Below are 16,902 nucleotides of genomic sequence, written 5' to 3' on the forward strand. Positions count from 1 at the left end.
TCAAGCTCTAACTATACATCCAGTCCCATCTCAACCATCAGTTTCTAGTTGATCCCATAATTCAGTTCAGAAAAATAAACTGCTGAAGGATGTGAGCTGATTGAAAGTTGAATTGAAAGAAATGATTCATGGGACACTTAGCTCTTCAAGATTAGAGACTTGTGAAGAGGAGGAACTATTGTCTCTTTTTAAAAACTTTACAAGACGAGCAAACGTGAGCTATGAGAGATTTGTTTGAATTGGCCCGGACATATGGTGTAGATATTCGAAATTCAAAGGGTTTGCAGAGATCTTATAGGTTAGATTTTATAGATAAAGACAATGAGAACATAAGAGCACCAGGAAGAAAACTGCATACAAAAGAGATAATGGCATTAATCAGAAAATGGGATGTCAGAGAAAAATAGGAAGGCAGATGGTCGAAAAAGAAGGAACGAAGTGAGTTTAAGTGCAGTCACCACCACATTGTTATGGTGGCAGTGAAGGGGATGTGCAAATGCTCCCTTTGAGTGAAGTACGAGGAGGAGGGTATGTCCATGTACCATGAAAAAGACAAGATATTTTGTCACGAACGATTTCCCTACATTGAGAGAAAAGTCAGTTGAATGCTACAGACAGGTTAAACGTTTGTGAAAATCACAAAGGTTTTGTGGATTGATTTAAATACTTTGCTTGAAATTGTGTTTCTATCAGATTGATAGGCCAAATGTAAGATTCCTATGAATTGGCCAGAGGGAGAACCACTAGGGGATTCTAGAACAGGTGCACTGTCAACAGAGGGAATATGGAAATATCATCATGTGATAACTCACCTGAAGACCAAGGTTTCCACTAAAGAAATTGATCTGTTGCAGATTGACAGGATGACCCAAAAGCTGAAAGAGTAAGTACATGCTTTTTATGAGAAGTTATTGTAGATTTATTTACAAGCGGTACAACTGATCAGACACTATTGCAGAGAAAGATGTGGGACAGCTTGTTTATAAGTTAGTCATGGGTGTAAGACCTGAGATTTCTCAAAGGATTCAACAGCAGATACTTTTATGACAGAGAAAACCAGTGGCTGAAATACTGTATTTTGCAAAATATTGTGCATACGATATTGACCTGAAGCACAGGAAACTCATGGAGAAATTAATGACTACACAGATAAAGGCGATGCAGAAAGGACAGAATCAGATGGGTTTTGAGAACACAGGACATGTGCAGAGAGTTTATAATCAGGTGTCGATGATACAGGGTGTTAATGGTTTTCAACAACAGAATATCGAGTCGCAAGGTAGAGGTTGTGGTAATCTGGGGGGTCCTAGAACAAGTATTGAGGTTTTGCTTTTGTCACATGTGCGCAAAGCTTGGACGCGAGTGTAAGTCTGTTTTAAATAATATGGGACATCAGATGCAGAATGTCGCTTATGCATAGTCTCAAGGGAATAACATGGGACAGACTCAGCCGATGCAAAGACAGAGAATGGAGAATTCTAATGTAACACGGCAAATACAAATGCCACAGGCTCCTATGCCACAACAGAATGTTCATGTACAATGATAAAATGTGAATCAAAATTCTTACCAAAGTCAGAATATAGCACAGCAATGTTTGATTGAATTGGATGATAGTGACCAAGACCTGTTAGATGACCGTGCCTGAGGGGGAGGAGGACTGTGTGCTTGGTGCAGCCCTAGAAATAGACCAGAGTGGTCCCTATGTGAATGGAGAAGAGGATGAGAACACTTTTACATTCCTTGTCGACACTGGTGCTACCCGCTCTACTGTAAGAACAGCAGAGGTTCCCAACCTACCCTTGTTGGAAGAAAGTATCCAAGTTATCAGAGTTACTAATAGAATATTGTCTACTCCAATTTCAGAACCACTGACTGTTGAAATAGGATCCTTTGAGGATTGTTACTGATTTGTGGTGTGTGACACAAGTCCAGTGAACCTGCTTGGATGTGATTTACTTTGTAAACTGAACTGTTCAATTTATTGCACACCTAGAGGAATCAAATTCCATTCAAATGATGAGAATGTTGTTTTCAAACTTGCCCAACAGAAATCAGATGTGGGGATGTATCCTTTCCTGACGTGTGAGGATTTGCTTGAAAGAATTGAGAGCCACTGTTCTACCAGAAGTCTGGGACATTACAGGTAAAGATAGTGGACTAATCAAAGGTGTTGATCCAGTCGGAATCACAATTAAACCTAAGCCAGAGTTCCCAAGAATCCCACAAAACAATTTGTTTCCAGAAACCATTGCTGGAATTACTCCTGTGATTGACTCAATGATCAAGCAAGGGATTCTGAAGGAGATAATGGGAAGTCTGTGTAACTCTCCCATTGTGGGGTTGCAGAAGCAGAATTGCAAGTATCACATTGTGCAGGATTTGTGCAAGGTGAATGCCATTGTTGGTCAATGTTGTCCATAGTACTAAATCCAGCTGTGATTTTATTTCAGATTCCTTGTGACACCAAATGGTTTCCAGTCATTGACTTGTGCCACGCCTTCTTTTCGATTCCATTGCATGAAGATAGCCAATTACTATTTGCTTTCCATTTTGGCAGTCGTGTTGTGGCATGGCGCCGAGTCCCACAGGGGTATATGAAAAGCCCTTCAATTTTTAATCAGATACTCAAAAAGATTATAGAATCTCTGAAAATTCGGAATCACTTAGAGTTGGTTCAATATACTGATGACCCATTGGTGGCGTTAGCTGCAAGAGAGTTGATACTATTGCCTTGCTAAATCATCTGGTAGAAAATGACCATGAAGTTTCTCCAACTAAGATACAGTTTAGCAAAGCTGAAGTCCTGTACTTAGGACATCACATTGAGAAAGGAAAGAGGAAAGTGTCACAGGAAAGAATCTCAGCAGTTCTTACCATGAATCATCCTGTTACCCAAAAGGAAGCCTGCATGTTCTTAGGAATGGTGGGCTATTGCAGATAGTGGACTCCAACATTCTTTTTGACAGCAAACCATCTTCAGAGCTTGACATACAAAGGCATGTCAGATCCTGCACCTTCGGATGACAATTGCATGACTGCCTTCACAGAGCTCCGAGAATGCCTATGCGGGGCCACAGCTTTGGAAATGCCTGATTACAAAATGTGCTTAGTGTTACTCTGCAGTGAGAGAGAAGGTTGTGCACTTTCAGTGTTGACACAAATGCATGGAAGCAACCCTAGGCCTATTGCCTACTTTTCAGCAACACTTAATCCTGTTTCGGCTGCTTTGCCTGGATGTCTGAAAGCGGTTGCTTCAACGTGTGTGAGCCGTGAACAGTGTAAAGGTTTTTTCATGGGTCATCCACTGACAGTATTTATGCACCGTTCAGTGGAGATACTGTTGACTCATACACAAACACAGTATCTGACCAATAGTTGTCTGATAAAGTATGAGCATGTCTTGTTAGGTGCAGAGAATATGACTCTAAAGAGATGTACAGTGCTAAACCCAACCACATTGATGCTCTTGCCTGGAAATGAGAGAGTGGTTGATGAAGCCCAACATGATTGCTTGGATGTGACAGAGTTGTGTAGGATATCACATCCCAATCTCTCTGACAAATCACTGTCTGAATTTGATCATGTGTTGTTTGTTGATGGGTCCACTTTGAGAGACAATGAAAGAAATCTGAAAGCTGCGTATGCTATCTGTATCGTTGGAGGTGTTGTGGAAGCGCCATGGTTACAAGGAGTGATTTCTGGGCAAGTTGCCGAGCTTATAGCTCTGACACGAGCAGGTACCAATTCAGAACAGCTTCGAGTAACAATTCACACATAATCCATTTGGCTTTGGAGTTGTACATGACTTTGGGCAATTGTGGTCACAGCGTGGGTTCATGAAATCCTTTGTTTCACCCATTACAAATGGGGATTGTGTGAGGAACTTTTTGCAGTCCCTACAATTGCCTGCCCAAATTGCTGCTGCTGTGAAATGTGTTGCTCATCAACAAGGTACCGACTATGTTACAATCTGAAACCGTTATGCAGATGATATGGCAAGTTATTGTGCTTTGAATGTGCACACATTTAATTAAGAGATCTTAACAAACACATCTGACGTCACAGATGTATCTTGATGTTGTCAGCCTTAGATACATGGGAGGAGGTTAGGAAGCTACAGAATGAGGTGACAGAAGCAGAATGGCTGGGTTGGGTGCGAGCAGGCTATACCAAGAGATAAGATGATGTGTGGACTTACATGGATGGCAGACCGGTGTTGCCAGACATCTTATTGTAACCAACGGCAAGGCACTACCATGTTCCTGCACTTGTTGGGAGGGATCCAATGATGTGCCTTTTCCAACAGGTGTGATACAACCCCAGATTTAGAGCAACTGCAGAGACACTATATCATCATTGTGTAGTTTTTCAGCAACAAAGCCCAAGAAGAAGTGTCATGAGTCACACTAGTGAATCAGAAGGTCCTTTCAGCCAGATGCAAACGGACTTCATAGATATGCCCCTTTGCAAGGGTTTAAGATATGCTTTGGTCATTGTGTGCATTTCCTCAAAATTGGTTGAAGCTTATCCTATTCGTAAAATCAATAGTCTCACTGTGGCAAAATTGCTGGTACAGGAGCTGATTCCGATATTCAGATTTCTGGCTTCTCTTGAGTCGGACTGTGGAACTCATTTAACAATAAGGTCCTAAAAATGATTTGTGCAGCACTACAGGTTCAGCAGAAGTTTCATTGCAGTTACCGACTGGAGGCTTCCGGGTGGGTTAAACAATTAGGTGGCTCATTGAAATCCAGATTGGTGAAATTATGCGCTTCTACAATTCTGAAGTTTGAAACAGAAAGGAAGGTACACCAGCAAAAGAGTCCAAGCTTTGAAGGAAGTCCTTTAATATTTATTTTATTCTTGTAATATAAAAGTATGATAAAAACTCAACCAACACGTTTCGTTCTTAACACTAGAACTTCTTCAGGGCTGAAACAAGCAACATAACAACATATAAACAGACAATTCTGAAGTGGCCAGTTGCACTGCCTCCTGTGTTGATGAGTTTGAAAAGTACTTCAGATAGGAGGACAAGATTATAACCCAACAAGGTGATCATGGGATGTGTGATGAGGCTGCCAACTGTCCCCGCTAATGCATTAGTCAATATTACAGATTACCTTATATCGGACTACTGCAAGGGCCTCGCTGACGTCATACATTCTGTCTCGCACCAGCTTGTAGAAGTTGCCCTTGTGGTCCAAAAGTAACAGTGCCTTGACCTCTGTCCGGGGGACTGGGTAATGATGAGGAAGCAAGTGCGAAGAATGTGCTAGAAACCTCACTGGAAGGGGCCTGTCCAGGTGATCCCAGTCACCAACACCTCTGTCAAGTGCGGGGGTCTCTCGAACTGGGTACACACAACACGCACTCTCAGAGTCCCCTGAATGATACAACAGCGTCTGTTCCTGATGTGCCGGAAGTAACAGTAAGACAGAGGGATCAGCTTAGCCAAGCTATTGGTTACCAGCAAGCTGCTGGGAAACCACTGGATCAGCCTGAGGGGTTCAAGAGAGTCAACTGCAGGTACCAATGAGTCATGATCAGTAGAGTTGACTATGAGTGGTACAGACCCCAACGAAGGGCATACTGCAGTAAGAAAGCGAGTCGTGCCCGGAGACCAATGCCCCAAAAGAGGTGACATTCTGAGAAGCTATCCGACCACAGAAAGAGTACCCCCAACTAGTCCTGAAAGCTCTGAGCCATCAGATCAAAGTGACACAGATGATGAGCAAATAGCTGTGAGGAGGTCAAAAAGAGCAAAGGTACCAAGTCAAGGTATGCATCTCCTGAATGGACTTATTTGGCTGCTGATGAGTGGGAATGGCAGTTCTACAAGCTTTTTGCTAACAATACTTGTCCACCTGAACCTCCTGGGCGCAAACTGTGTTATTGATTTGAATGTTAATCTGGATGAACCAACTAATGGACTGACAAAGTTTTTCCTGAATTTACTCATCAACGAAGTTGCTAAGAGAGTTTCTCCTTATATGAGAAGATTTCTACTTATATGAGAAGATTTCTACATTTGCAATAAAATGTTTTCCTGTGCCAAGACTTTGCTGAATTGCTAAAACCGCTGGTGCTATTTTGTTTTTTTTTCTTTAGTTAAACCATCTTAATTTTGAGAAACCATGAATGAATGAAGGAATATTTATAGAGCGCGTGGTTATCCGGAGGCATCCCAGCGCTGTAGTCCAACTCTGGAATCTCTTCCAAATGCAAATGTGTATATACTGTGATTCTTTCTATTAATATTTTAATATTGATTACATTGCCTATTTTTTTTAATCTGCCACATTATGTTTCTCTGAAAGACTCAAAACTGACTATTCATTCTGGAGCCACTAAAGGAAATGTTTCATATTCTGATGACATGAATGAGAATGCTTTACACAAAAATACTTTAAAAATAGATTTTAGTTCAAATGTTTATGCTGTTTTACTCAACCAGTACGTATATACTATGGAAACTGGTGAATGTTAAGCTCATATGCAAATGCCTTCATCAGTTGCTGAGGGTGTAGCCTACCATAGCTTACCCCTAACATATGGAATTTCTTGCAGTGCAGTAGCTTGCTTTATGGTGCTGATCAATTTCTATAATATTACTCCAATCAAGATTGGATCTTTTCTGACATTTCTGTGCTTAGACATTTAAAACCACTTCCTGAAATTTCAACAATTGAAACTGTGATATTCAGACCGACTCAATCTTTGGATATGGCTTATGCACTTAGAAATAACCTGACATGTAAATTAGTGAGAACTGGAAAGAATTGTATAGATTTAGTGGAAAGTAGACAAAGCCATGAAATGAACAATATCAGTACATTGCCTCAATTAACTACTGAGAGTTTACCACAAGAAGAAAACAAAATCATAGAGGGAATGGTTTCATTTGCTTTAGATTGGCAACACAAAAGAAGACTTCATATATATATTGAAAGAAATCAAACATTAAGACATGTGAAGTGTATGAAAACTGGGGAAGATATTTAGAAGGAGTAGACATTTTTTCCCTAGAATATATTATGTTTGTGGGAAGAGTACCTATTATAAGTTGCCGGAAAGATAGTAAGGAAGGTGTAATATGGGAATAGTTTCTCAAAAATGGTATCATGTTAAAAGGATTAAAGAAGAGTTCATGAAAAATAATGAGAGAATGAAGAGAAGTGCTAGTGTGGGTGAAATAGTGGGGGATTTATTTGGAGTTCTGATACCTTCAGTGGGAGTAGCATTAAACTTTTTTTATTGAGTTTAATCTCTTAGAACTATACAAATATAATATGTGATCAGCTGTTGCACATCTAGTACACACATTACAGTTATATGACACAGGTACCATAGTTTATATCACATATTCAAGGCTCCCACCTTCCCAACCACACCATTGTGCTACTCATCAGGATGGAGGATGTCAGGGTTTTCCAGTAAGTAAGCTGTTAGAGAGGACCATAACAAGTCCCATAGGCTTGAGGCTGCCAACAGCTCGTCTGCGTAAATCTCCAGGTTATCTCTGCAGTACACCATATCCAGCAACCAGCGTTTATATTTGGGTGCAGAGAGCGTTCCCCAGTGTATGGCCACTCTCCTTTTGGCCAGAAGAAGTGCCACCACTGTGAACTTTCGATTTGATGGTAGCAGCCTCTGGATAAACACATCTGGGGGATGCACTGTTTTGAATCTGATGTCATTGAGTGTAGGGCTGACACCACCCATTGCCAGTATGCCTGAATCTGTCTGCGGTCCCAGGCCAGGTGCAAGAAATGCACATCCAACTCCCCACATCTGATACACTGTGCATTACCTCTTAGTCCATCTCGGAACAGTCGGGACGGCATGTAATACATTTGCTGTAGGTACTTGAAATGCATAATGTGGAGATTGCAGTTGGGTGTAAGCATACCAGTCATTGTGCAGCAGAAACCCCATTCCTCCTGCATCAGTGGGGTTCTAATGAGGAGTTCCAGCACTCCAATGCCTGGTTTGGTTGTGTCGGTCTGTCCCCCTGTGCCACATCATAGCGTCTAGTGACCAGGTGTCTACAGAAGGCACTAACAAGCAGTGTCTGCAGTGCACTTAGTGTGGGTGGTTCATATGGGAACATAGGGAAGAGATCTTTAATGGCGTATCATAGCCGGTGGTATGTGAATGTGAAAAGTGGTGTTACATTTTGTACATATGTCATGTCTATTGGGTCCAGAAATTCCCCCCATCGTTTTGATCTCCAATTGTATAAGTAAAGCAAGCACCCCACCTCCTGTGTTACTGAAAGGGCTGGGTGATTTTCTATTGTACGCATAGAAGCATTAAGGTGGAGTTTGTGGCCTCTTGTTTCCAGGGCTCTCCAGACCGAGGTTGTGCAGTGGATCGTGTTTATTTCTGTGTGGGGGACATCCGTGCGCTTATGTGTTAGGATATAGCTAAGTGGGATGGGTTGTGCATCCCCTGCCTCTACCTCAAGGTGCGGCACACATGTCTGGAAAAGTACCAATAGTGTGCATTTTTCGTTTGGGCACATAAGTAGTAAAGAAACAAATCTAATGCTCCAAAGCCACTCGCGCATAAGGCCTAGTCATTGTGTCCCACCCAATCTGCGGTTGTCTGCTCTCCCATATCGGCATGATTAGTTGTGTATGAAGCATTTTAAAAAGGGACTGAGGAAGCACTATAGGTATATTATTAAACAGGAAGATTAATCGCTGCACTACAATCATTTTCATTATTGCAACTATGTGAGCCAGGGACAGAAGCATCTATATCCATCTTGCCCCTTCATCCTCCAGCTTTGCCTTAGCTTTACCGTAGGTCTCACGTATCACAAGTTCAGTATCCCTATGTATCCACACTCCCAAGTATTTCACAGGTTCTGTGTTCCACTCTAGTGTCTCCTCTAGAGCATATGGTTTTGTAGAAGGCAAAAAGGTAATATCACTGATTTCGGCCAATTTATACCCAGGCCGGAGTGCCCTTCTATTTGGATGTATTCTCCAAGCAAGGCCGGCAGGTGCTGTGTGGGGTTGCGAAAGTAGAGGACCAATTTCTTCCCCATATAATGAAATTCCATTTGGTCTCTGCTGGATACGTAATACCGCATCTTCATGCCTCTACCAGGTCACCTACTTAAGTGGTTAAAGAGCCAGTGAGAGCAGAATTGGAGAGATGGGACATCCCTGTCTTGTACCTCTATGGATAGATATCAGTCGACGTGTGTCCATTGACATGCACCCTGGCTACTGGGGATGTATACAGCAATTGCACCCACTTCAGAAAAACCATTGGGATTCCCGTCCTTGTTAAAATAGTGAACATGTAGGACCATTCAATCGGGTTTAATTGGTGGAGGGGTGCAAATATTGTGATTACATTGTGTCTGGTGGAGTGTGTTGGTATGAAGCCTAATTTATCAAGTATGACCATATTGGTTAGCAGGGACTGAAGTCTGCAGGCTAGAATTTAAGCCAGTATTTTGGTGTCATTGTTGATAAGCGAGAGGGGTCGCTACGATTTGCATTTCTTTGACTGTTTGTCAGGTTTGAGAAACGCTATGATGAGGACTTCACAGAGAGTCGGGGGAGTATCTGATACGTGTATGTCTCCAAATACATGTCCTGTAAGTGAGATGCTAATAAGGTCACATATTCCTAACAGAATTCGTTGAGCCCATCCGGCCCTGGTGCCTTGCTATTCAGCATGGAGCAGATGGCCCCTACCTCTATGGATTGTGATAGGTACTCCCTCTAACCAATTGATATCCATGTTAGAGGTATGTCATCTAATTAGGCCGTGGATGTCTCTCTGGATGTGTATAGAGTCTCTTAGAATCCTGAAAAACCAGACAGATTTCCTAATGTGTCGTGGTAGTCTTTCCCATCACTACCAGTGATTTTTATCACGTGAGGGTGCCCCCCGCGGGTATGAGACTGGTGGCCTTCCTCCCTTCCCATAGGTTCATGCCACATGTCTATGGGAGAGATATCACAGTTCTCAATCTGTGATGTTGTTGTAATTTGTGATTTGGTCTCTGATGTCGGCCAGAGTGGCTGTTCATGGCCAGCGCTCATATGACCTCTCCCACTCCTGTATTGTTTGCTCAATTTTTGATAGTTGCATGCGAATATCTTTAAGTATACCTGCATGCGTGCCATATTGTAGCCTTAAAGGCTTCTCAGAGCGTATCTGCCCCCTCCACTGTTTCCTTGATGATGTCAAAGTATTCTACTATGGCTAGTCTTATAGACTCCTTGTATACCGAGTCTAATTGTGCAGATGCATTAAATCTCCGGTTGAATTGTGCTGATATCTCCTTTGGCATCTTTATATCTAATTTAACTGGGTTATGGTCAGACAGGGTTCTGGGAAGATTTCAAATAGCGGTTGCCCAAGTGCTCACCTCCCCAGTCGACAGCCAATAGCCAATTGTGCCCTCCCGGTTGTCTGGGTTGCACTGCTGCCATAGGTCCCCATGCCAAATAACTCCATGCCCTTCCTCAGCACTCTGGAGGATTGCTTGTCATGGCCAGTGGTCTTTGCTGATCTGTCTTGCAGCGAGTTTAGGGGTGTATTCAAATCCCCCTCATATAATAATGGATTGTGACAGGGTGCGTAGGGTATTCCAGATGTGTGTGAAGAACTCTGGGTCATCCACATTTGGTCCGTCTGAGTTCACTAAAGTGATTAAGAAGCTAGAGGGGACACCTTGTAGTCTAGCATATCTGCCTTGATTGTCTGTAATTGCATGAGTCACAGTGAATGGCACTCCTTTAAATTATATGCAGTGGGCATATAGATATATGCCTGACCCCATCAATCTGAGAGGGCAGCCGTAGACAGTCCAGGGTATCCAAATCAAACAATTTTGCAAATGTATTTGAACAGTTGGTAAAGACTTGATAGAGAGTCCAGAAAATCAACTGTAGTCACTTTTATGTCGATTGAGAATACTTATTATAATTTGGCCAGCTATTTCACAAAATCTTTAGGCCGTTGGGAGAGGGGACGCCTTTGCAGTCTAAGGGCTGGCACAGTGAAACTTTTACTTTGTTTCCCTCCAGGCTTTCATGCTAACCTAATCTTTTGCCATGCCTGTGTGACTATCAAAGTGGTCAAACTACATTACATTTATTATTTTTCTGTAAGTTGTATATGCAGTTTGCCAAATAGTTTTTAATACCATTCTTTAAAAAAACATTCACCTGTACACTTTGAAGTCACATATTGGATTCTCCTTAATTTGGAAGATGATGAATTGATATTTCGTGTAGGAGCTTTCCTGAGAACTGCTGTGCGCACCCGCAAGACGATGCACACTTTATGAATAGTGTTTCATCGTATTTGTCTTATATGTTGTTTTTATAATTATTATCAATTTGTGCGTTTTATGTGCTGTAATGAGAATTGTTCTTTTTGGATATGTTTTTATCCGAATAAAGTAATTGAATTGAATTGAATTGAATTGGCACTCCTTTCTTTATCAGTATCAGCACAACCCTGGAATAGGAGGAAGCCAGTCGGGTCTTAGCCCATCTCAAACCTACTACACTCTCCGTCTGCTTCGTCAAATGAGTGTCCTGAAGGAGAGCTATGTGTATACGGTGTTGGTCTAGGTCTTGAGTACCTGCCTTGTTTTGCAGGTATTATTAATTCCTTGAACGTTCCATGTGATTACTGAGGTGGTGTCAGGTGGTTGTAGTCTAGTTGTTCCCGTCACATGTCATTAATGATCTGATAATATATCACTGTGCCGTTGTGTGCATTATCTACAACAATTAATGCAATGCCACTTCAGCACCCCAATTTTGCTCAAAGATCTCCCTGTAATGCTAAAACAGTGCAGACAGTAGCACAATACATTGACGGTACTCAGAGGATGCAGTCATTGAAGTAACTTTAACAAACATTTGGGGTGCACCGATGACAGGCCGCTAGAGTTCCAGTTGCTCACCCGGTGTGCGGAGGTGGCCGAGAGACACAGGTGTGTAAAGCTTTTTAGACTGATTGTGGATGGGTGGTGTGCACCATGTCAGCGGGCGGTCAGCCCCTTTACATAAATCAACATATTATACATTGCAACAGGCCAGTGTGGCTGCAGCGCACTGTCACCAGAGCCAACAGAAAAAGAATTTGCTGGCCCAAGATGACATTCACCACCACCAAGCAGCCCAGGCAACCCATCTTAGAGTCCTAGTGTCTTGTATGGTGGCTCATGTGTCCACTGAAGATAGAGCTTGGGCAGTATCGGTGGCCGTGGACTGTCACACTATGGGTGCTTTTAGTCCTCTCCTGCTTCTGCTGCTGAGTGTGGTGGTCCCGTTCGAGGTGGGGAGAGCTTGTTGACATACTCCATTCCTGCTTTGGGCATTGCAAAAATCTTTGTCTGACCTTGGTGTTCTATTCTCAATCTGACTGTGTGTAGCATTGTATCCACATTTTGTACCTGTTTTTGACAGGCAAGTACTCTTTATTTGTACAGTTAACGTGAAGTTTGGCCACCCTAATTGTCACCCCTCCAATCGGCAGAGAAAGATTCATCAAAGGATTATTGCCTCTGTGGTAAATGAAATCATTGCAGTTTGTCTATTCGTAAAGGGCCCAGTAAGGTTAGAGGAGTAAATGAGAGTAAGAGTATGAATAAGTACTTTATGCACACTTTTACGCTGCAACACCATCCACCAAATAGCAGTGTTCAGGAACACTAATCAGCAACTCCTTTCTAATTAAATGCCTCATAGAATATCCATATGGAGCACTGTCTCCTCTCTCCTCCTTTCAGGTCTAGGACTCAGCCCACTTGCTACATGAATGTGAGCAATACGCTCCCTCTCTCTGGGAGCACAATCCTCAACTCCATATTGTGCAAGGCAAGGCCAGGGGTATCCCAACTGGACCCACAGCACTGATTTACTCACAGAAACCTTGCTTGTATTACACAGGCTACACTAATCAAAATGCTTAAAGCGTCCACTGGATGGTAGTAAAAAGGAGTGAGCAAACGCATAAAAGTGGATCTTTACACAAGTAGCCCACTAGGCCTCCACTACAGATAAAAAGGTATGATCGCACTGTTAATGCTCAATAAACAGCATGCTGCCACCAGCGCTCTATGTACTAAGCCCCTAAAAGGGACAGTAGTCCGCTTTCACTAAATGAGAGCATGCTTGGTGCACCCTTCCAGGTCGCAGGTCACGGATAGGACTTACTAATGTCAGGGACAGGCCTCTGCGCACACGCTAAATAAGCATGACACCAGGGCAAAAAAAAGAAAATACAGGTTATGAGATACACATAGTCGGGTACCTAGGGCAGGGGATATTCCCATATACCAAGCAGAGGGCATTCCTGTTCCAGCAATGTTGGACAATGTTAGTTTCTTTTGACCTTGTAGAGCTTAGGTTTTATTGAAATGCGACATTCATTTTTAATGGGGTCAACTAAGCCATGCTTAATGTCACTCTATTATGTCCAGATGTATCAATTATTTACTTGTCCAGACTTCAAGCCTGCAGAACAAATAAGTACTGACTCAGAATCTCAGAATACTGACCTTGAACTCTGTATTGGACCACTTAGCTTATCGACATACACTTGAGGTATGATAAAATCCAGTGAATAGCACTGCTCAGAATTATTGATCATAGTTAACATTTGATACGTACTGTGCCATTAAATCTAGAGAGTTTTATGTTTATTATAAAATGACAATAGCTATGTGTAATATCCTCAGTTCTTGTTAATATGTTCCCTTTCATCCTGTACCTAGCTGCTCAGCCAGTGTGAGTGTTCCGGTTAGAATGTTAGTGTGAGTGGAATGCTTGGGTGCCTGGTGTATGAGTGTAGCCAGTTGGAAGATGGGCTGAGCAGCTAGGAGGCTGCTCCTGGTGGGGCTTGTTATGGCTTGCTGTAACTTCTACTTATGGACTTAATAAACTACATAAATTTATCTCGGCTACGTCTACTTCATCACCTGAACACGTGAGGCCAGCACGCTACATTTATGGCGACGATCTGGAGCTCATCTCACGCCAAACGTAGTTGCATGCGAAATAAGGATGTGGAGTACAGCAAGACTACGTGTAGGAAAGGACCTACTACTTTTACTAACAAAGAGTAACAAGTATCAAGAAATGAAAAGAAACCTCGCAGCCCCACCAGTGTCCAATACACCGGACAGCCCCAGCCCAGGTGTGCTGTGTTTTCATCTCTGTCTAAAACACCAGTAAATACGGTTACAAGCCTGCTTACACCTTGGAGAAGAAACTAGGGGCCAGCCCGCTATATTATGTCTACACAATTTAATTGAGAGGTTCAATTCAGAGCAGTCTTACTGCAATTTTACATTCATTACATAATGTAAATATTTATTACTTTAATTAAACTTCATATTTTGGGAAGACAGAGTCAATCTGATAAGTCACAAGTCGGATAGGTTTGCTCATCATGAAGTCACATTAAGGAACAAAAGTGAACAAAATGATTTATACAAATGCAGGACAATCAAGAAAATCATGACTGTGTATCGGTTTTGGAAATAAATGAATGTCAGCCCTTTCCAGTGGACATAACGATTGCGTCCGAAAGGCCAGACAAACATACAAAAAAACTGTAAGACTGGCCAAAAAGAAATGGGACGAGCACTACTGGCTTGACTTGAAGGGAGCATGCTATGCCAGGGACACCCGGCTATTTTGGAATATCATTAAGTGGGACAGAGGAGGGCGGCCTGATAGACCCTCAAACCATGTCTCTCAAGATGAATGGTTAAAATATTTCCAACCGCAATACGCTTGTAACCCCTCATTTAATTTTACTTGGGCTATTACCTATGTCTTTTATTCCCGGGGCCCTTTCAGCAGCCACGATGCTATTATGGCCCTGGGTTCTGTTGCAAGTGGGCGCGCTCCGGGACCTGATGGGGTTCCACCTGACGTTTTTCTCCACGACAAAGCTTGTTGGAGTAAATATATTTCTCTACTGGCAAACGCTGTGGCTGAAGGTACGCCAGTTCCCAAGTCATGGGGGGGGGGGCGGTTATTATCCCCGTGTTCAAGAAGGGAGACAAAGCACTCCCAGGTAATTACAGGCCAATTAGCCTAATAGACTCCATTCAGAATGTCATAGGGAGGATGGTCTTGAACCAGATACCAGAGTGGATTGAAGATAACAATATTCTGTCCCCCTTCCAGGCGGGTTTTTCGCAAGCTAACCAGCACAGTGGACCAGGTCTTTCGTTTTGTCCAGCTCCACTGGAAGGTAGTTACTTTGGGAAAAGGCAGCCTTTATGCTGCTTTTGTGGACCTGAGAGCTGCCTTCGATCTTGTGCCTCGGCTATGGCTGTGGGCAGTGTTAGAAGAACTCGGTTTCCCCATAGAACTTCTGACCCTGGTAATGAGGTTACATGAGTCTAACTTTGCCAGGATTCAGTGGGGTGGTCCCGGTGATGTAACTTCAGACTTCCCGGTAGAGCGCAGTGTGCGCCATGGTTGTACCATGGCTCCCACGCTCTTCTCACTATACATTAATGGGATAGTTGACCACTTGCTTTGTGCTAGCACTGATGCCCCAAGGTTGGCCGGAGTCACCATCCCAATATTGATGTTTGCGGACGACACGCTAATCGTTTCTAAAACCCCGAGTGGCTTGCAAAGAGCTTTGCGTGTGTTCGACGATTTTTGTCATGGTCATGGACTGGAGGTAAATGTGGCTAAAACGAAACTTATGGCTTTTAACCCCCACCCCAGCTATAGAGGGAAAAAAACTTTTTATGAATGGACAGCCACTAGAGATGGTTAACAACTTTACGTACCTTGGCATGTACGTAGCAAATGACAACAAATGGAGCAAGCATATAGAAATGGCCGCCCTGAGATTTAACCAACTAACAGGAGCCTTAAGTAGGGAACACAGGAAATCCTTTACAAAACCAATATATCCCGTGCTCCAAGTATACGAGGCCAAGGCCTTAAGCTCTGTTCTTAACGGAGCAGAGCTATGGGGCTTTGACAGGCTAGCTCCTTTATCCAGAGTGGAAAATAAATTCTTTCGAAGTATAACTGGCCTTCCCCAGAGGACTCCTTTGATACCTTTAAGATACGAATTAGGTAGGAAGGCCTTTTCGGATATAGCAAAACTCCGGCCGGTCTTATACTGGCGGAGACTTTGGACCACGCCTGAGCTTTCCCAATATGCCAAAGGTCTCATGGACATTATAAAACTAGACGTGTTTCACAAGATTGGATGGTTGAAGAACCTCCATGAGACACTGAACGATATGGGTATGGGGGGGCTATGGAGTGATCCGGCGGCTGCTCTGTTCCCCACAAAGAGATCCCTTAAAATGGCATACTGGGAAAAAGTTGAACATCAGGAATGGAGCAGAGCAAATACTTCGGGGATGTCTGGTCGTTATTTGGAGACAAAAATTACACCTGCCTTAGAGTCGTATTGGGACATTGTCGTCAAACCTGGAGACAGGAAACTCTACTTCCAGCTTAGAGCTGGTTCTTTACCTCTCAGGTCTTTGACTGGAAGGTGGACCAATGTGCACGAGGAAATATGTCCTGCCTGTGGGGTACATGCAGAAACAACCGCTCACTTCTTGTTTGTTTGCCCAGCATTTGCTACTCCAAGGCGAGTTTGGCTGTCCCCAATGTGTAAGACCTTAGGTACCAGGAGTAGTGCTGTGGCACTAAGAATTTTGTGCACAAGCACCCTAACAATCATTTCTATAGCCACAGCCAAATATCTGGGATGGGCGTGGTCTTTACGGAACAAAGCCATTAAGCAAACCCTAGAAGTCATTTAGCAAAATAACTGGGGCTCGGGTCTCTCCCCATGTATCATGATATGTTTTCTCTTTATTTTTTCAACTAATGTAGTAATTTATATATTGTAGTA

The sequence above is a fragment of the Triturus cristatus genome, chromosome 2_1, assembly GCF_964204655.1.
Source record: "Triturus cristatus chromosome 2_1, aTriCri1.1, whole genome shotgun sequence".
NCBI classification, from domain to species: Eukaryota; Metazoa; Chordata; class Amphibia; order Caudata; family Salamandridae; genus Triturus; species Triturus cristatus.